This window comes from Schistocerca serialis, chromosome 4, assembly GCF_023864345.2.
Source record: "Schistocerca serialis cubense isolate TAMUIC-IGC-003099 chromosome 4, iqSchSeri2.2, whole genome shotgun sequence".
Classification (NCBI taxonomy): domain Eukaryota; kingdom Metazoa; phylum Arthropoda; class Insecta; order Orthoptera; family Acrididae; genus Schistocerca; species Schistocerca serialis.
Genome location: NC_064641.1, coordinates 216,658,470 through 216,666,736, shown reverse-complemented (window position 1 = coordinate 216,666,736; position 8,267 = coordinate 216,658,470).

The following is an 8,267-nucleotide window of genomic DNA, read 5'->3' as shown; positions in this document are numbered from 1 at the left end:
CCCGAGGCAGAATTCGAACCAGCGACCGTAGCGGTCGCGGGTTTCCAGACTTAAGCGCCAGAACCGCTCGGCCACACGGTCGGCGCTATGTAATCGCAGCCCCCCCATGAACCATGGACCTAACCGTTGGTGGGGAGGCTTGCGTGCCTCAGCGATACAGATAGCCGTACCGTAGGTGCAGCCACAACGGAGGGGTATCTGTTGAGAGGCCAGACAAACGTGTGGTTCCTGAAGAGGGGCAGCAGCCTTTTCAGTAGTTGCAAGGGCAACAGTTTGGATGATTGACTGATCTGGCCTTGTAACAATAACCAAAACGGCCTTGCTGTGCTGGTACTGCGAACGGCTGAAAGCAAGGGGAAACTACAGCCGTAATTTTTCCCGAGGGCATGCAGCTTTACTGTATGATTACATGATGATGGCGTCCTCTTGGGTAAAATATTCCGGAGGTAAAATAGTCCCCCATTCGGATCTCCGGGCGGGGACTACTCAAGAGGATGTCGTTATCAGGAGAAAGAAAACTGGCGTTCTACGGATCGGAGCGTGGAGACAATATTCCATTGGAACTACTGACGGCCGTGGGAGAGCCAGTCCTGACAAAACTCTACCATCTGGTGAGCAAGATGTATGAAACAGGCGAAATACCCTCAGACTTCAAGAAGAATATAATAATTCCAATCCCAAAGAAAGCAGGTGTTGACAGACGTGAAAATTATCGAACTATCAGTTTAATAAGTCACAGCTGCAAAATACTAACACGAATTCTTTACAGACGAATGGAAAAACTAGTAGAAGCCAACCTCGGGGAAGATCAGTTTGGATTCCGTAGAAACACTGGAACACGTGAGGCAATACTGACCTTACGACTTATCTTAGAAGAAAGATTAAGGAAAGGCAAACCTACGTTTCTAGCATTTGTAGACTTAGAGAAAGCTTTTGACAATGTTGACTGGAATACTCTCTTTCAAATTCTAAAGGTGGCAGGGGTAAAATACAGGGAGCGAAAGGCTATTTACAATTTGTACAGAAACCAGATGGCAGTTATAAGAGTGAGGGACATGAAAGGGAAGCAGTGGTTGGGAAGGGAGTAAGACAGGGTTGTAGCCTCTCCCCGATGTTGTTCAATCTGTATATTGAGCAAGCAGTAAAGGAAACAAAAGAAAAATTTGGAGAAGGTATTAAAATTCATGGAGAAGAAATAAAAACTATGAGGTTCGCCGATGACATTGTAATTCTGTCAGAGACAGCAAAGGACTTGGAAGAGCAGTTGAATGGAATGGACAGTGTCTTGAAAGGAGGATAAAGATGAACATCAACAAAAGCAAAACAAGGATAATGGAATGTAGTCTAATTAAGTCGGGTGATGCTGAGGGAATTAGATAAGGAAATGAAGCACTTAAAGTAGTAAAGGAGTTTTTCTATTTGGGGAGCAAAATAACTGATGATGGTCGAAGTAGAGAGGATATAAAATGTAGGCTGGCAATGGCAAGGAAAGCGTTTCTGAAGAAGAGAAATTTGTTAACATCCAGTATTGATTTAAGTGTCAGGAAGTCATTTCTGAAAGTATTCGTATGGGGTGTAGCCATGTATCGAAGTGAAACATGGACGATAAATAGTTTGGACAAGAAGAGAATAGAAGCTTTCGAAATGTGGTGCTACAGAAGAATGCTGAAGATTAGATGGGTAGATCACATAACTAATGAGGAAGTATTGAATAGGATTGGGGAGAAGAGAAGTTTGTGGCACAACTTGACCAGAAGAAGGGATCGGTTGGTAGGACATGTTCTGAGGCATCAAGGGATCACCAATTTAGTATTGGAGGGCAGCATGGAGGGTAATATCGTAGAGGGAGACCAAGAGATGAATACACTAAGCAGATTCAGAAGGATGTAGGTTGCAGTAGGTACTGGGAGATGAAAAAGCTTGTACAGGATAGAGTCGCATGGAGAGCTGCATCAAACCAGTCTCAGCACTGAAGACCACAACAACAACAACAAATCTAGGTGAAACCAAGTTAATTGTTGGTTGCTTTTACCGGCTTCCCGATTCCGCTTCGAGAGTTACACAGTCATTCAAAGACAATCTACAGCCAGAAGCACTAAATACCAAGATCACTCAATAATTCTTGGAGACGACTTTAACCTACCGAGTATAGAAAATGGAAATGAAGTCCCATGCTTCTTTACAGAGCGTAGGGGAACGATGCGGGAGACCCGCACCGCCTTACTAGGCGAGGTCCTAATGGAGGTGGTTTGCCGTTGCCTTCCTCCGACCGTAATGATGATGATGAAGACGAAACAACAACACCCATTCATCTCGAGGCAGGAAAAATCCCTGACCCCGCCGGGAATCGAACCCGGGACCCCGTGCGCGGGAAGCGAGAACGCTACCGCGAGACCACGAGGGGCGGACACGGAGTGTAGACTGGGACGTTTATGGATTCATTGCAAGGGGTAGAGAAGGATGATCCTGTGAAGTAATTTTGAACACGTTTTACGAAAACTGTCTTGAGCAGCTAATTCGGCAGTCCACACGCAATGGAAATATCTTATACCTCGTACCTACAAGAAGGTCGGACCTTGTCGATAGCGTCAGTGTAGAGACGGGGATCAGTGATCATTATGTCATAGTAGCGAATGTGGTTAGAAAGTTAATAAATCAGTTAAGAAGACTATGCTGAGGAAGCAAAGTCTGTTGCACTCTCTGTTCAAAAGAAATTGCGCAAATAACGACAGGCAAAATGGTTAGCTGAGATTCGTGCGTTTCTGAAAAGCTATATGTGCGAAGCATTCAACTGCCGCCGTCATACCTTAGCAAAACATGTTGCCGAGAACACGAGAAAATTCTGGTCCTATGTAAAATCGTTAAGCGGGTCGGAGACTTCCACCCAGTCATTCATTGACCAGCCTCGTGTGGTAGTAGAATGTAGCAAAACGAAAGCCGAAGATCTAAATTTCGCGTTTGAGAAATCGTTCACGGAGGAGAATCTTACAAACATACCGTTGTTCAACAATCGCACAGATTCTCGTATGGACGACTTACTAATAGGCATCGCTGGCGCAGAGAAACAACTGAAAGAGTTGAAAACAAATAAGTCGCCAGGTCCGGATGGAATCCCAATTCGCTTTTACAAAGATTACCCTTCGGCATTGGCCCCTTACTTAGCTTGCATTTACCACGAATCTCTCGCCCAGCGCAAAGACCAAAGTGACTGGTATATACCCTAAGAAGCGTAAAGGAACGGACGCACGCCGGCCGTTGTAGACGAGCGGTTCTAGGCGCTTCAGTCCGGAACCGCGCTGCTGCTACGGTCGCAGGTTCGAATTCTGTCTCGGGCATTGACGTGTTAGGTTCAAGTAGTTCTAAGTCTAGGGGACCGTTGTCCTCAGATGTTAAGTCCCATAGTGCTCAGAGCCATTTGAACCATTTGAACGGACACACAAATAGTGGTTTGCTGCAGATTCTTGAACATATTCTGGGTTAGAAATGTAATAAATTTCGTCGAGACGGAAAAGCTTCTGTCCACGAATCTGCACGATTGTAGAAAGCATCGCTAGTGCGAAATTCAGCTTGACCTTTGCTCACATGATATGTTGCGGACTGTGGACCAAGGGTAACAGGCAGATTCCATATTCCTAGATCTTCGGATAGCATTTGACAGGGTGTCTTACTGCAGACGGTTAACGAATGTAGGAGCATATGGAATAGGCTCCGATATATATGAGTGGCTCGAAGATTTCTTAAATAATAGAAGCCAGTATGGTGTCCTCGACGACGAGTGTTCGTCAGAGGCATGGATATCATCAGGAGTGTTCCAGGGAAGTGTGACAGGACCGCTGTTATTTTCTGTATACATAAATGACTTGACATACAGACTAGCCAGCAATCTGCCGTTGTTTGCTGACGATACTGTAGTGTACAGGGAAGTGTCGAAGTTGAGTCACTGTAGGAGGATACAATGTGATCTAGATCAAATTTCTAGTTCATGTGATGAATAGCAGACAGTTCTAAATGTAGAAAAATGTAAGTTAATACAGATGAGTAGGAGAAAAAACCCGTAATGTTCGAATACTGCATTAGTAGTGTTCTGCTCGACACAGTCACATCGGTTAAATATCTTGGCGTAATGTTTCAAAGCTATGTGAGATGTAACGAGCATGTGTGGATTGTGGTGAAGGCAAATAGTCGCCTTAGGTTTACTGGGAGAATCGTAGGAAAGTGTGTTTCATCTGTAAAACAGACCACATATAGAGCGCTAGTGTGACTTATTCTTGGATACTGGATTCTCACCGGTGTCAGACTAAAGAAAGACATGCAAGCATTTTAGAGGTGGGCTGCTATATTTCTTATCGAAGGTTCGAAAAACACCCAAGCATTACGGAGATACTTCGAGAACTGAAATGCGAATCACTGGAGGGAAGGTGGCGTTCTTCTCGAGGAACACTGTCAAGAAAATTTAGAGAACCAGGATTTGAAGCTGACTGCATAACGTTTCTACTGCCGCCAGCATACATTTCGCTTAAGGACCAGGAAGATAAGATACGAGAAATAAGGACCCATTGGAAACGTATAGACAGTCGTTTTTACATCGCTCTGTTTGAGAGTGGAACAGGAAAGGAAATGACTAGTAGTGAAACTTCTTTATTTAAATGAGTGTGGCTGTACTTAAATTGCTGAATGACTGAGACCCAAAATATCCTAGCGCAACGCAATCTTGACTGCCCAAGAAAAAAAGATAACGTGACTTCAAACAATTAATTCAAAAGAATGGCCCTGACTAAAAAGAAATTCTAACAATAACCTATACGTTTCATTAAGCACTTACCTCACAAAAATCTTCATTACGCGAACTACTGCAAACAGCGAGCGTAAATACTGCCAGCTAAATAAAAGATTCTAACTACTGAAGAGACTATCTACTAATAGGCATGTGATTAGCAAACGAAAGATTTTGTTGCAAACCAAATAATGAATTTTTTAACCTTAATAATGTGACATCCAGTTCAGACACTAATATAAATCGTCATTGACATCTAGTACAAAGGTATATAATCATGAATAATATTCAATCTCCAAGTCGGCCATGTACATATCGTTAGCCTACGCTAACACTTCAGAACTCTACCCTCCATCAATGCTAACTTCTCACATCTAACATCCATCACTGCTGACTGTTCACCGCCAACTGCCCAACAGTACTTCCATCACTGCTGGCGACTAACTTCCAACTGCCCTATACTACTGGCGATTAACTTCCAACGAGTCCAACCAGCCAGAGTCTCTTACGAAGAAAGCGCAGTCAGAGATCCAATGCAAAGCGCTACACTGCGCTGCCAACACAGAAACAGCCCACTTACAGTAGCGGTACAGGGTAATATCCGACACGCACTGTACAGTGGCCAGAGGAGAATGTCTGTAGATGTAGATGCAGAAGCAAGAGATCAGCCACCACATGGATAGTCGCCCACGCAGCGCACTTCATCTTCTACCTGCGATAAACTGAGAAATTAAAAATTCTAAATTATGTATGGCATGGTCATAAGAAAACACGAATAACACGGAAAAATAAAGGAATCTTTATGAACTGCTTAATCACTGCATTACACACAGCCTTCAAAAATCTTTTGTACATGTCAGCCGGCCAACAGCAACAACATCAAAAAACCGATGGTCCCGTATCAGACCCAGGATGCAGCAACACTGTACGTCGAGATCTAGGAAGGGAGCAGCATCAGTCTGATGATCGAGTTCTTCTTCTTAACGAAGTCGGCCTCCCGGAAACATTCAGCCACTATGAACCTCCAGCTGCAATATAAAAAGATCATAAATATGGAAAATCGAAAGAGTTCCCAGAAGTTTTTTTTGTTGTCTTTTTTTTTTTAATTATTGTGTCAAGAATCAAATCATTTCCAATCTAAAACGTTGATTTACCTTTTAAAGTTCATAACCATAAAAATAAAAAAAGCGATTTACAGAAACTGCAGGAAACGTATAGTCGATGGCCGGGCGAGGATTTCAACCTCTGTCCTCCCGAATGGGAGTCCAGTTACCACTGCGCCATCCTGTTTGGGCTACTGAACTTGAAAAAGAGAGAAACAGAGAGAGAGAGAGAGAGAGAGAGAGAGAGAGATCTAGGATAGAAAGTAGAGAAGAAACGAAGCATGTCTCCTGTCTACGAAGCAAAGGAGAAACAAATGTTGGAAATGACAGTTAAAAGATGTAATTAGTAAACCCTTATCAGAAGAAAGAGTAGCTTTGTGCTGCATGTTCCAAGGTATACACTTATCACTGGAAAAGCCAGCAAAAAGAACCGTATAAAGCACAGTTGAATTTTGATGATGATCATGAGTTGTAGTGTGGCGTTAAATCAGTGCAGATGCTAGGAACTAAGTTAAATAGTGGACTGTGAATTAGAAACAGTTGCATACAGAAAATAACATCTCGAGGAGGTCACAACAGCAAAAGAGACAGATTGGACGAAGTTGATTTTAACTATGGCTTAGAGTCTGAGAATATTTGGTACGACACTCCATAGACTCCTACCGATCGGCAGACGTTAGAGGAGCGAGGGTTACTGTCTAGTTTCACATAATATACAAGGTAGCGAAAAGAAAAGTGGTTCAAAGAGTTTTATCGATGTTTAGAGACAACCCAATATAAAAGAAGTAAGTAGCCAGTTAGCGAACTATCCGAAACAACTTCGAAAATCGTAAAATATTGTTGATGTGAAAAGTAGTTCCTGAAAAAGCTCGACAAAGTCACGACGCCGGCTAGCTGTACAAATGAAAGTTAAGAGACGATCTTGTTAAAACATGACCAGTATCTTCATTCTCAACAATTTTCTGGTATCCCTGAGATAAGACTTGTAGATCAACGTGCATATGTCCGATTATACCGATAATTTCTGAATGAAGTTGTATTTGGATTCTTAGTTCTCCATTTCTTCATATGAGGTTTAGTTCAGCCACCTCGTGTATTTCAACGCACAAAAAATGCACCATTATGTAGCGGAATACGTACGTTGAAAAGCCGTAGCAAAAAGTTATAGCTGTTTTTGTGTGCAATTCGAGAACACTTTTATTTTTGCCATTCTATGTTTTACATCAACGAAGTATCTCCAAGAACTGATTGGCGTGGGTGCACACTGGAATACAATATTGACTTATCCAAAAATGTTCAGCATCAGTGCTTCTATAATGCTTAGATCTTACGTTATGCGAGTGATAAAATGTTGGCCTCGTAATCTGGAGGAAACATTCCGAGAGAGTTTAATAATGACAGATTTCAGATCTATGTTTTGAGGCTTTAAAAATTTTTTCGGCGAGCTTTAAAATAAATCACTACAAAAAATAAAAAGGAAAGACAGCACAGTGTCATGAAGGAAATGCCGAAAAAAGCTGTACGTCAGAAATTAGATTGGTTGGTTGGTTGGTTGGTTCGGAGCACTATGGGACTCAACTGCTGAGGTCATTAGTCCCCTAGAACTTAGAACTACTTAAACCTAACTAACCTAAGGACATCACAAACATCCATGCCCGAGGCAGGATTCGAACCTGCGACCGTAGCGGTCTTGCGGTTCCAGACTGCAGCGCCTTTAACCGCACGGCCACTTCGGCCGGCCAGAAATTAGACACACAATCATTCTTCAGTAAAGATTCGTACCGTTACATATTAATTTCAGGTCAAGAATTTCATGTAAGGTGACGCTACACTATTAAGTGCAAGTAATACTTGGAGGGAAGAAAGTATAACTGGTCAGTATCTACGAGGGACAAAGTCTCACTCATTACAGGTTTCATGCGATCACGTTATAAAAATGTTAGACAGAAAAAATTAAAGGCACGAGGACCACGAAATATTTCTGCTTATCTGCTTTCCAGCAACACGGCGGCAAATTCCAGTCGCAGAACCTTGAATCTGTCAATGCCAAACGATCCAGTGCGCATGTGACATTCATGTACCGAATGTACAATGGCTCAAATGGATCTGAGCACTATGGGACTTAACTTCTCGGGAAGACGACGGTTCAATCCCGCGTCCGGCCATCCTGATTTAGATTTTCCTTGATTTCCCTAAATCGCTCCAGGCAAATGCTGGGATGCCTCCTTTCAAAGGGCACGGCCGACTTCCTTCCCTAACCCGATGAGACCGATGACCTCGCTGTTTGATCTCTTCCCCCAAAACAACCCCAACTTAACTTCTAAGGTCATCAGTCCCCTAGAACTTAGAACTACTTAAACCTAACTAACCTAAGGTTCAAATGGTTCAAA